The following is a 14589-nucleotide window of genomic DNA, read 5'->3' as shown; positions in this document are numbered from 1 at the left end:
TTGTGAATATATGATAGAACTCTAAAACCTGGAGTTGGTCCAGATTCCGAGACAGGAACAACTCATCGACGCCACAAGGTTCACACTGGAGGTAGCTTGTCGGGATGCAGAGGCGGCGAATCAGGCCCGTGTGATCGGAGAGGATAGATACAGGAAGACTGAAGCCATCAGCGACAGATTCTCCGCGGCAGTTGCAACTAAGATGTCGGCAGTGAGTTCCGACGTATGTTTCCATGACGATTTGCTTGCTCGGGAGAACTCGGATGATTTGGCAACATATTTTTCCAGAGATCTGGTAGAACGAGTATCAAGGATCACACGAAAGTCGAGATCGAGTGGTGCGGTGCGCCATATGCGCCGCCACCGAGATGCGAGCACTTGTGTGCGCATGCCTTCCTTTATGGGCAGACGAGAGGTGATCTCGCCGAGGATGGCGTCGGGAAGATCGCTGATGCGGTCCGGACCAGACTCAACATGGTTCTCGGATCCAGTGGGCGAGCCACAGCCGCTCCTCTTAACGAGCTTAGAGGGCACATGTACAGCCGCGAACCTCGTCTTCTTGTTGCTAGAGGCACGCTTCTTCATCTCCATTGCCAAGCTCGTGCCGCCTCCGTTGCAGGTCTCTGTGCGGTGGATCTGGGAAAAGGATTAGGGTTTTACGATCCATAAAGACGACAATATATATACGTACCTAATCTAGAAGATTTCGACAGACGTGGTGGAATAGTCACGGCGTGGACAGACGTGCGTCTTCACGAGGCACGGGTATCAACTGTCTAGATACACAGAAGTTTGGTGGGAGAGGCATGTGTCCGAATACTCAGTTAGAGATGCACGGTTGCGCGGTCTGTAGAGACACGGGGGTGTGGCGCCACGACACGGGGGAAAATGTCATGTGAGGCACGTGCATGCAGGCGGTGGAGGCATCTAATTGCAGTCTGTACAAGCACGGACCTCGTTGAAGCCTCCACAGAGCCAGCTATATATCAACCCCCTGGATGCACAAAAGTGTGGTGGCAGAGGCATGCCTGCGAACACTCAGGTGAAAAGACACGTTTGTGAAGTCTCTGGATCCACGGCAGTGTGTCTCCAGCGGAACGTAAAAGCCACGGCTCGTGGCACGTGAGGCACAAGGGTGCAGGCTCCAGAGGCACCTAAGTCTAGCCTCTACAGGCACGTACGATTGTCAACCCTCTGAATGCACAAAATTTCGGTGGCAGAGGCATGGATCAGAATACTCAGCTATGGAGGCACGGGTGTGTATTCTCTGCAATCACAAGGGTCACGGCAAGTGTCATTTGAGGAACGTGTATTGAAACACCAGAGGCGCGGAAATGAAGCCTCTTAGGCACGAGTGTCAGCCCAACGGATGCACAAAAGTGTGGTGGAAGAGGCATGGGTGAGAATGCTCTGCTGGAGAGGCACCGTTGTGAGCTCTCTGGACCCGCGGGCGTCTGGCTTCACGGGCACCTAACAGTCACGGCTTATGTCAGCTATGGAGGCACGTAGATGCACGTGCCGGAGGCACAGTTGGGGAGTCAATACACGCACGGGCGTGGCGTTTCTCCATGCCTGACTCAGCATAAACCCTCTCTGGGTGCAGAAAAGTGTGAGCAGAAGGCGCCGAAGTAAGGGCTCTACATGCACGTGTACCAACCTTCTTGATACTCAGTTAGAAAAGCACGGTTGTGAAGTTTCTAGACAAAGTCTGACCTTAAGACGTTGAACAGCCGTCATGTCACGAGACACACGGTTTTATTGGCCTACCAATCATGGACTTGCTTCGGTATTGAAAAGGTTCCCACTGACGATTTCATTTTCAGTGGGAACATGGTACTATACTAACAAAGAGTCAGTGTCGTGACGGTAAAATACTCAGAATCTCTCCGCTGAAACATTGACGTTTGCACAGTTACAACACTTTCGTTTGCACAGTTACAACACTTTATAATCAAGGATTGTTATGGCAAGCTTACAGACGGTACAAAATATTTACAAGGGTTGTCTGTTCATGTTCAGACGAAACGCACGTTCAAAAGGGCGCAACAACATGTAACCCTGCAAGCTTGGACAACTTACTCGAGCTCTGTGTTCAGCAGTCACATCTGAATGGGTCCGTCAAATCCAGGTATTCAACACGCGTTAGTTTTAAATAAAAGAACCGGTGCTTGCACGCTCCTGATAATATATGGCGAGCATGTTCAGAAGCCTTTTTGTGCCATAGAAGATCCTTTTGATGCTTTTCGTAAAATTCTTCCGTGAAGTCTTGGTGGTAGCGATAGTTAAACCTCATGGTCTCAAGCTTGCTTGCACTCAGAATAAAGAATCTCACAAATTCAATGTTTACCAAGCAGGGTTCATAGTCATCCAGCGTTACTCTCTTCAGACGAAAGTCATCTCGTTTGACAAACGGTCGGTGCTTATGATGCCATGTATTTGTTTCTCCGCAACAGAGTCCTCCCTAGATGTACATGAAGAATGAAAATACTTAAGCTCTAAAAATAGAGATTCTGTCGAAAGAGCATCCAGTGTAAGGTATTTATTGGATTCTTTGTAGATACGGGTGTATGTAATACTAAAACATGTCTAGCCACGGGTGTATCAATTTACAGACGAATGTAAGACAAGCCTGTTAAGACATATAGTAGAAGTAGTACAATATGTATGTTATGGGCTTTCAATGTGTGTGAGAATCATCACTTCGATAAACAAGTTCTCAAGGCTTCGAAAGCATTGCATCAGGGAAACGGCCACGTCCACTTGAAAACACATCTTGATGAGCAAAGTCTTGACCGTTTGAAGCAGTGTTATCAGGCTGACTGCCGGCAAACCCTCCATGGTGCACGCACAACGATTTTAAAAATTGAACAAAAGGTTCTATTACATGAAATTTGTTTACTCGGACAAATGCAGCTGAAAACTAGGTACCTGGATAATTGTAGGGTTACGCGTGACCTTGGATTCAGAGAAAAAATCATGGAATTTGCCCACAGTCTCTAGTTTAGGTGTAGACATGACAGTTATCTGCAAGTTGCTGCTGAGAATATCGTTAAGCAACCGCTGAAGTGACGGGGCATCCTCTATAACAAGTTCGCCATGTCCACAGTGAATTCCAATGCTTACAAGGTTACGTGAGTTTATTCTTATGCAGCGGCTTTCCATATTCCAAGTAAGCAGTAGGCACAGGAGTGCGGGGCAACTAGTGGATGATGCTTTCAAGCGAGATGTCTGATATACCAACGTCCACAAGTGAAAGTCTCTTGAGCAGTGGTAGTTTAAGAGCCTGAACGTAACTGTTTGGTATTTGGCAAAGAGCAAAGGTGGCGGTGTGTAGGGAGGATGCAAACGGAGAGAAGGACGCCGGTGCAAAAGGCTCAGATGATGGGTGTGTGAGTGGTCGTACGACACACTCTCTCATGAAATCTGGGAACATGTAATAGAACTCGAGCACCTGGAGATTGTTCAGTTTGGATGATTTCAACCAGGCGTCGACGGCGGAGGGTCTGGATTGGAGGTAGCACGCCGGTATGTAGAGACGGTGAACTGCGCCCACATGGGCGGAGAGGATGGCATCCGGAAGGGTCGTATCGTCAGTGCCTGATTTGCGAGGGCACTGAGTTCCGAAGTGCCTTTCGCGGGCGAGCTCCCAGGTAGGAGGCGCCACGGAGATTTTCTCGATATGAACTATTTCTAGAGGCTTAAAAAGACGAGCGGCAGGGATCTCACGGCAGTCGAGATTCAGAGGAGCGGTGGGCCATAAAGGACGCCATCGATGAGCGAGGATGCGAGTACGGATGCTATCCCTGATGGGGAGATGAGAGATGATCTCACCTAGGATGACGTCCGGGAGATCGCTGATGCGGTCCGGACGAGTTTTTTTCCCGTGCTCCCCAGATCCGGTGGGCGGACCCTCACCGGTCCCCGCCGGTACCGCCAAACACCCAGAGGAATGCGTCGTCGGTGGCACGAGCCTTGCCCTCTTGGTACTAGAAGCGTCGGACTCCATCTAGGAGCGACGGGTGCGGTGGATCCGGAAAGACGGTTTGGAGGACGGAGGTGTTGCAAAACACCATTTATCAAAAAAAAAGTAGTAGTATTTTGTAAGTGATGTCGTTGCGAGAACAGTGACATCAGACAGTGGCAACAACCCGTAATCCATGCCTCCACTTGATTCACGCACATGCCTCTCCGAGCAGCGTGTCACTACAAACATACTGAGCACGGACGCACGATCGCAACTCTTCTTTTTGACATGGTACGCACGACCGCAAGTGTTCTTCCTAATATGGGACCGTGCCTCCCCTTGCTCGACCAACGTGCCTATCTGAGTACATGACTCAGCTAAAATAATGACAACTGGGAGGCACGACCGTCCCCTCTTATAATATATGACCGTGCCTTGACTAACTTCACAGTTGTGCCTCTCTTACTGCACAAAGTCAGCTAAGCTAATCATAGCACAGAGGCATGACCATGAGTCTTCTTAACACAAGACTGAACCTGCACTAGGTTCAAGTGCCTCTCTGAGCAAACATGCCGAACCGAGAGACACACCCACGACAACAACAACAACAGCGACGACAACCACGTTTAGGATTGCATCTGCTTTCAGTACCATAGTTTGAATAAGAATTTGAACTGATAAGTTCTATTAGGTATGTACTATGAGGATTTGAACTGCAATCATAGTTTGAAATAACACACGTACGATACTTAACTTAATACCACAGTAGTTAAAATTTATGTGGTGTAATGCCATCCCTCCATCACCGTACACATATCGCGTCATTCCGTTTTGTTGTAAAGACCGGTGATCACAAGTGAGAGCGAGTCCTGCACGCGCACAGTGTGCCACTGGATACTGATGAGTACAACGCAATCAACTGTCAGCCTAGCTGCATCTGCAAAAGCAAAAATCCCGGTGATCGCCATCCTTCCATCTTTGTGTATACAGTAGGTGCCAGGCAAATCAACGCTGCTGAAAATTTGTACAAGCCTGATGCTGCCCTTGAGAGGCAAATATCCAAGCTTCATCCTAAGATCATTGGTAACAATAGCTGGGATTTTCTGTACAATAACAAATTATTCTGGCATTAGATTACGAAGACACGCATGTTGACTGTGGTTTAGAGAAAGAAACAACGGCGTACCAAACGGTCTGTGTGAACATTGGTGAAACATAGACGGTGCACAAAGGTAATGGCAGGGATGTGTTTAGCATTTAGGACTAATTTAATAATGCAAGCCATGTCGATATAGGAAAGTTTTATGCCCCGGGTGTAGACTGTCTCGTCTATATAGCTCCTTTCCGATAAACTGAGGCCTTCAAGGGCTAAATAAATACAACCACGTATTAGCCACTATGTGTGAAGCAATGAATAGAGCAGTTAAAACTAAAATAAACAAATATTGGCTTTTAAAAGGGAAATTACAGTTTTAAACTACATTGTGAGTACAAAGAAAGATTTAATACATTATATCACAGATATTAAGCACATAAATATCAATGGCATACCACAGTAAAATTATAATAGATAAATGTTAAACCAGAACAAATATTGATAAGCGATCAGAACATACCAACGGAAGGTTTGGGAAACGCTTTGTGACCTCCTCGAGATTCACTCGACATCAAGTCAATGGGAAAGAAGAAATCTTCTGCTTGCAAATCCAATTGTATAATATCACCATAAAACAGATCATAGTCACGTATCAACTTTTCCCATCCAGGTCCATGAAACTTAGACCTGTGGTTGCCATCTGTAAACTTAATCTTGTAAGACAATTCCTCAGTAGTGCCGAACACAAGGTCAAAATCTTTGTCTTCAAAACCATCCTCGAAAGCTTCATCTTTCCATAAAGAGATCAAAGAAAGGACCTGGTTCCGATAGTAGCATGGGACATACTGCATAAAAGTAAAATTAAGACAAAGGTATATAAATGTTTTACTGATTTTCAGAAGAAAAAAATGCATGAAAGAGTTTTTTTCCTTGAAATTTCTTGGCTTTCAGGCGCGGGCACAGGCAACATCTATGACATTTAATTAAACCTATACAAAACAATTGAACTTCTAATTACATCAAGGCCTATAAAATAAAAACAAGCATGCGCAGTATAGTTCGCTCTGAAGGAATACGTGTGGTTGCTGACTGCTGAATAAAGATAACTGTGACAAATACAGTGACAAAGGTTTTTTACTGGCCACGCGTGATTGGGTAGCAAAACTTACCAGGCATGACTCATAACAACGAGGCAAAGACACAATCAAGAAAGATTGGGCAACATTAGATTCAACACCGGGACAGTTGAGGTTCCTGCAAACATCACACGCCATCTTTGTCTGTGAGATGTAACAATATATAAGACTCGGGTTCATTAATTATTAAAGAAAAATTTATTTCAACACTCCGCTAATGGTACAAAGAATTAAAGGACTGTATATCACTGATACACGCTTGTTTCAACGAGTAAGACAGAGCGGAGCGAATGCTGATATGGTGATATCCATTGATGTTAGTGTCTCTATAAAAAATGAAAGAACACGCACAGACCTCTTCAAATCTACAAGCTCTTGCAGCGAACTAGCTGGAAAAAAATCAACTGTTGTCCTCCAAGATTATTCGCTTATAGAACCCCTTCAAAGGGGTAGGATATTAACACAAAAACTAAAATTAAGAGGGTAACATACAACAAGAATCCATCTAAAAAAAGACAGTGCGCAACGCGTAAGTATTAAGCAGAGGGGAAAAATTTACTGTATTTCAGAGCAAGTGGGCGAATCGTAGATCCATCTATGTGGACTGTAGAGTGAAGAAGACGAAGCAAGAAAGACGGAAGGAACCAGAGAAAGGGAGCGGAAGAGCAAGTGACTCGGGAGGGAAGACGCACATAACGATGTATTTATGGAGTAATTATGGAGAGGGAAGAAATTTTGTTTGCTCGCTCGCCAAAGCTGAAACTACTGACAACAGTAAATGGCTCCTTGCCATCCCAGCGAAAAAAAGGCGCGTGGGAGGGGGGTGGGGGTTGGTGGGTCTGGCGAGTAGGTGGAGTATTTGGTCGAGCCGGACAATGTCGAAGTCCCTCGCCTTCATTTCCCCTCTCGCTCTCTCACTATATCTCTTCCCCTCTCTCTCTCTCCTCTCGAATTCGACGCCGCCTACGACATCGCATCTGCTCACATCCTTTGGGCCATGTCGACACAAAACTTCGGACAAGAGGGGAGGAAGGAAGGCTTGAACTTCCTTGAACTGGATTTTGATTTCTATGTAGGTGATTTCCTGCTACATGCGGAGCGTTGAACTGGGCTTTGTTTTCCAAACAAAAGATCCGAGCTCTAAACATTCATGTGTCCTTGTAGGAGAACCCTGACACCATCGAAGACCATGATTCCTGTGGCAAAGAGCTCGACCGTCCTCTCTACTGTGTTCTTCACGATACCAAGCCTCTCAGGTGTGTGGCTTTTGAAGGAAGTGACATGGGGAGGAGGTTCTTCGGCTGTGCTGTGAAAGTTAGTCACTTTCGAAAATCCGAGTTACTTTCTTGTTGAATCAAACTGTTTGGATATAGGACTTGTAGTCTACCAAAGAAGACTGATTTCTTCTTGTGTTTTCTGGTTCATTGTAGGAAACATTGTGTAGTACTTTTACTTTACATAAAAGGGTAAAGGTCACTACTTATTTTACATCATTGAACACAAAAGAAGTGATCTAGACACTCTCATGTTTGTTTACAAATGGGACATCTGTTTAATAGTCAGTATATTATTCAAAAAAAACTCTCTAAATAAGTTGTCTGCAGACGTAGCTCCAGATTAATTCAAGCTGGCTTAAAAGAAACTAAGTACAATTATGAAATAACTCCGCGGACAGGGTGGGCGAAGCACCATAATTAGTGTTGTGGGTACCTAACGATTGAAGTGCCACATTGCACAAACACGGTTCATAGTTAGTTGAATGAGGTTATAAACCAAGTATATGTGAACTTTATTATATTCCAGAGCTTCTGCGGTAGTGTATTAATAGTCTCTGTTTATTTTGTTCCTTTTTTGTTCGCAGAGAGGCATGAACTGTGGAGTCGCCGAATGGGTTGACCGCCCATGGCCTATCATTATGCAGAGGTGCCTACTCAAGCTCTGGGGGATGTTAGATGAGAGCAATGATGATAGGCAAGCAAAGGATGAAGAGATAAGCAGGCTTAAAATGGATAATGAACAAGTGAACCTTAAGCTCGAGAATCTTGTTGCAGCTGTGGAAAGAACTAATGTAACTACCATGAAGATTGACAGGCAGAAGAAGCAGATGGGTATCATTGATAAAGACGTCAAGCTCATTCAGAGGTCTCTCACAAGTGCCATTCATAATCTTAAGGACGACAAGGGTGAGATTAAGCTGGACAGGGATTTTCTGAAGGAGGAGGTGCATAAGCTGAAGGAGAATCGAAAGAAGATGCAAAGCGTCATCTGTGATCTTTTGGGGCAAGGGTTTGCGAACACTGATGACCTCCTGATGATCAAGGCTATCCTCGAAGAATGATCATTAATAGTTGCCTTCTTTTGAAACGTTGCAAGGGATACTCGTCTAGTATAAGTTTATGCTTGGACATGGTTACTTGACTAAAGGCATGTATCTCATTTTTTGCAATCTTTCAGAGGGTGTGTGACGGTCTGCACACATCAAATATTGATCTCCTGAATATTTTTATATTTCAAAGAGGGCGCATCCGGCAATCTTTCGTCTTGGATCGTTCCACGAGACATGGGTTACTGTAATCTAGCAAGGCACATATGTCGCTTTGGCAGGCATGGGGAACCATGCCTCTGGTGACGTGGCACTGACTTTTCAAAGGCACGGTCCTATGTCAGACAGGAGCGCCGCACTAGCACTGACACACATAAAATCTACAATCTACAGAGTCGCGCTTACTCCTGAAGCCAACGCATGCCAGTGCCGACTCGATTGTTTGTACTCAGACATAAACTCGTTCACGGACATGCGTTTACACGAAAGGCACGTACAGTCTGAGGTTGCTGGGAGCACGGTTTGAGATTAAGCAGAGCCACGGCCATGTGCACGTACAGTCTGCCACGAAAGGAGGCTGTGCCGTCTGGTCACTGCAGACGCACTGGTTTACATGCACTAGATGCACGTTCCTTGCAAAACAGGCAAGGCAGTGCCTCTTCTCTTCCAAATGTTTTTGTTCCCTGGTCCATGACCGCACACGAATGTTTTTGTAGCATCACGATAGTGACATAAAACTATCAAATTTTCAGAACAGCGGGTGCATAGCACAACAGCATTGTTATAACAAGCTTACAAAACGGTGCAAAAGGCTTCAGCCACGTTTAGACATAACACAGTATCAGATTGGCGCAACAACATCTAACTGTACTAACTTGAGGAACTAACTACAATCCTGTGTTCAGCAGGCACAAGTGAACGGATCTAACAAATCCAGGCATTCAACACGCCTGTGTTTCAAATCCAAGCACAGATGATTGAAGCATGCTGATAACTTGAGATGGGCGCGTTTGGAAACTTTATTCTCCCACAGGAACAACTTCTATTGCTGTTCGTAAAATTCTTGCGTGAATTCTGAGAGAAAGCGAAACTTAATCCTCAAGGTCTCTAGCTCCGTTGCATCCAGAATAAAGAACCTCACAAACTCAGTGTTCTTCCCGCTTTTTTTCATAATCTTCCAGCGTTACTGTCTTTAAATGAATGATGTGTTCTTTGAGAAATGCACGGTGCTTGCGACGCCAAAAATTTCTTGCACCATCAGGAACGTTTCCTCCCTGAAAACACATAAAGGTTGAAAGATACTCAAGATCTATGGAAGGACAAAATGAATGATAAATTCCATGACCCCCGTCCCAATCAGTTCGTCGAACATTTCCCTAGATACGGATGTATGTATTATAATAATAAAACATGCCTAGACATAGGGTGTATCCATTGCAAACAAAATGTGAGATAAGCTTTTTGAGATGCAAGGAGTGCTCCACTATGCACGGTATGACCTTTTCATTAGGCGTGAAAATCATCACCTGAACAAACAAGTTCTCCAGATTTGGAAGGCACTTAAGCAAGTGAATGACCAGGTCCACTTGATAAGTCATGGCCAAAAACAAGGTTTTGACAGATTGCCGCATTGTAGATAGGCTGGCCGTCGCCAAACCCTTCACATAACATAGAAAATAAAACATAAAATTATTAGAACAAAAGGTTGGATGACATGAAACTACTTTCTCAAGGAAATGCAGCTGGAATTATTGTGAAATGTCAGTACCATAAGACCTGTGGAGCCAAGCGAGATCCTGAATTTGCCCAATGTCTCTAGTTTGGGTGCAGGGACGATGAATACCTCCATGTTATTGCTCTGGAGATCGTGGATCAACCTTTGAAGTGAGGGGGCATCCTCGATGATGAATTTTCCTTTCTCACCACGGATGCCGATGCTTACAAGGTTAGGGGAATTTATTGTGATCCGATGCCTTTCTCTATTGCAAACAAGCAGCAGGCACTCGAGTGCAGGGCAACTAGAGTTGATCATGCTTTGCAATGAGAAGTCTGATATATCAACCTCAACAAGCGAAAGTCTCTTGACCAGTGGTAGTTCAAGTACCTCTACATAATAGTCCGGTATCTGGCAACACGCGAAGCTCACAGTGCGCAGACAACAGGAAAACCGAAAGACGGACTTCGGTAGTGAGGGCGTAGATGAAGAGCATGTGTGCGATAGTTTGACAGTTTCTTTCACAAATCGTGGAAACAGGTAGTAAAACTCAAGCACCTGGAGATTGTTCAATCTGGGGGACTCAAGCCAGGCGTGGACAATAGAGGGTCTGCATTGGAGGTAGCACGCCGGTATACAAAGGCGGAGAACTGCGCCCACATGGCTGGAGAGGATGGACTCTGGAAGGCAAGAACCATCACCAGGAACTGTTTTTCCCTGATGCCAAGTTCCGATGTATCGTATACGAGCAAGCTCCTTGCTGTAGGCAGAGACCCTACTGATGATCTCGACATGAACTGTTTCTAGGGCGTTAAAAAGACGAGCGACAGGGATCTCACGACAGTCAAGATTCAGAGGAGCGGTCGGCCAAACAGGACGCCAACGACGTGCGAGAATACGAGTGCAGATGCCCTCCCTAGTGGAGAGACGGGAGATGACCTCACCGAGGATGGTGTCCGGGAGGTCGCTGATGCGGTCCTCGCCGCTTCCAGTCGCTACCGCCAAGCCAGCAGAGGACGGCGTCGCCGGTGGCGCGAGCTTCGCCCTCTTGGTGCATGGCGCACCGGAGTGGATCTCCATCTCCGTCTCTGTTGCTGGGATCGCGTTGCCTGCGAGCGCCGCTATATGCGGCGTGGATCTGAAAAGACCAAGGAAAAGGGTGTGTCTAGGGTTTCGAGACGCTGTCCGTTCGCCTTAAATAGCCGGAGCCTGGCCTCGGGCGACGAGCCAGAGTGGCGTCGCCGGAGGGGACGCCCGTCGGACCCTTGGGTTTCCGGAGCGGCGCCACGTGGCGTTCACACCCGAATTCGAGGAGACACCCGTCGAAACATAACTGGGGACGGGAGGGAAGGGGAGAAGAGTGGAGGGATCCGTTCAAAATGATTCCGTTGACTCTATCACTAGGAGAGGCACGGTATGGCGGCCCAGACAGGCATGCTTGCTTTTTACGTGGGGTCACGTTCATGCGTTTATAGCGGAAACCCGCGGTAGCTGCCTCATCCTTGATTCAGTGTTTCGGGTCACAGGCACGGGCATGAAGCGCTCAAAGGCATGGTCGGTGGTATTACATAGAGTCACGCTAGCCTGTGACTCTATCAGACGAAGATGCACGGGCGTTTAGCCCACGGAGATGAACCTTTGTCTTATGCACAGCCACAGACGTTTACTCTGCGAGGCACGGATTGGCCTATAAGAGAGACGCTGTTTTTAAAAGCTTATTTCCTTGTATTTAAGAGCACGGACGTGCAGTCCATACAGACACGGTTCCGTACTGAATTGTCACGCTTCTTTCTTGATAAAGGCGTCGACGTTCGTGGCTGTCTGTGGCTCAAATGCAGCTCCATCAGTGCAAGGCTCAACTGCAGCTCCTCAATGTGTATGGCAGGTACATCCGAGAAGCACCGCTCTACCTGCAACACAGGCACGGTTGTGCATGCATTGTGTGCATGACAGGTACATATATAAGACAGGCACCGTCGTACATACAACACAGCACGGTTACACATGCAGCGCGCATCTCTCCGCTGAAACATTAAATCTACTTTATGTCTCTTAACCTTGGTGCGACAGCATTTTATGGTCCTTCGGCCCGTACAAAGCCTCAAAACCACACATTTCCTTCATGACTGCATGCAACACAAAAACAGACAAGCCTACACACTGTGCAAAGACTACAACGGTTGTCTGATAAAGTTTACATAAAACCCAAGCTCAAAAGAACGCAACAACAAATAACTCCATACACCGGGACAACTAACACAAGGCCTGATTTCAGCATCCACACCTGAACGGAACCGTCAAATCCAGGTATTCAACACTCCTCTTTATTAAATGCGGACGCGCGTGGCTGCAACTTGATGATAATCTAAGACGTGCACGTTTAGAAGCCCTTCTATGCCACTCCAGAACCCTTTGTTGCTTTTCGTAAAATACCCCCGTGAACTCTATGGGAGGGGAGGTAAACTTAATGGTCATGGTCTCCAGATCCTTTGCACTAAGAACAAAGAACATCGCAAATTCAGCGTAACTCCCAAAGCGAACATAATCTTCCAGCGATACTGTCTTCAGACAAACGTCGTGATCTTTGAGAAACCGTCGGTACTTACGATGCCATTTGTTTTTTTCACCATGAGAAATCAACGATCCCTAAAATATTAATGATAGGTTGAAAATACTTAGCATCTATAAAAAGAGATACAGACCATCAAAAAACCAAATGCAAGAATTAGTTCTACCACCTCCGTAACAAGAAGTTAGACATAGACTTGTCTATATATGGATGTATACAACAATAAATCATGTGTAGATATGGCTGCATCTATTTCAGTCAAAATTAAGACAAGCATTTCAAAAAGGAACGAGTACTACAGAATGCAAATTTCTGAAGATCATCACCTCGACAAACAAGTTCTCCAGTTTTGGAAAGCATTGCAGGAATTCAACGACGGTGTCCACCTTATAATACATGTAGATAAGCAAGGTCTTGACAGATTGATGCATTGTTGTTAGACTGACTGCCTTCACACCCTTGATGAAAATTAACAGAAGATGGATCACAAAACTAATAGCATAAAGGTTGGATGAAATAAAACTTGTTTCCTCACAAATAAAGTTAAGCTGGAAGTATCGTAAAAACTCAATACCTCAAGACACGTGAGACGACATGGATACGGTTCAGACGCAGAGACAGCGGTTACCTCCAAGTCCTGACTCTGCATGAAGAATAGAACATAGACCATCAAATTAATAGAACAAACATCGGAACAAGTACAACTCTGTTCCAGTATTAAGGAAAGTCAGTACCTCAAGACACTTCGAGGGAGACACAAACACGAATTCACCCAACGTCTCCAGTTTAGGTGTAGAGACAACGGTTATCAAACAGTCGTCAACCAGACAATCAACAATCAACCGTCGAAGCAAAGGGGCATCCTCAACAATGAGTTCTCCATGTGGACAACAAATGCCAATGCTTACAAGGTTAGACGAGTTTATTGTGACGCGACGACCTCCTCTATTGCAAACAAGCTGGAGAGACTCAAGTGCAGGGCAACTAGAGTGGATTATGCTTTGCAGCGACGCGTCTGATATATCAACAGCCACAAGCGAGAGTCTTTTCACCAGTGGTAGCTTAAGCGTACTTACCTAATTGTCTGGTATTTGGCAAAGAGCAAAGCCGAGGGTGTGGAGAGAGGAGGAAAACCGAAACACGGACTCCGGTGCCGAGGGCGTAGTTGAAGTGCATAGATCCAATAGAGTTACCTCTTGCGTCAGAAATTCTGGGAAGAGGTAGTAGAACTCAAGAACCTGGATATTGTTCAACTTCCAGGATCGGAGCCAGGCATCAACGGTGGAGGGCCTGCACTGTAGGTAGCACGCCGGAATAGAGAGGCGGCTAACCGAGCCAGCATGGCTGGACAGAATGGATTCCGGAAGACTGACAACAGGATTTCGACAGAGCCGAGTTCTGGAATAGCATTTGCGAACGGGCTCCTTGGTGAAGGCGCATAGATGAGATATGGTCTCGATATGAACTTTTTCACCAACGTTAAAAAGACGAGAGTCAGAGATCTCGCGGTAGTCGAGATTCAGAGGAGCGATGGGCCACAAAGGTCGCCAGCGACGTGCGAGGATTCGAGTATGGATGCCATCCTTGATGGGAAGACGAGAGATGATCTCACCTAGGACGCCGTCGGCGAGATCGCTGATGCGGTCCGCACGACATCCCTCTTCTTCCTCATCGGATCGGGAGGGAGCACGGTCGCCGCTTCCATCCCCTCCGGCGACCAACACACCACCAGAAAGCGGCGTCGCCGGTGGCGCCACTCTCAACCTGTTGATGCTACGAGCAGCGCT

The sequence above is a fragment of the Triticum aestivum genome, chromosome 4D (genome assembly GCF_018294505.1).
Source record: "Triticum aestivum cultivar Chinese Spring chromosome 4D, IWGSC CS RefSeq v2.1, whole genome shotgun sequence".
NCBI classification, from domain to species: Eukaryota; Viridiplantae; Streptophyta; class Magnoliopsida; order Poales; family Poaceae; genus Triticum; species Triticum aestivum.
This window is presented reverse-complemented; position numbering follows the sequence as displayed.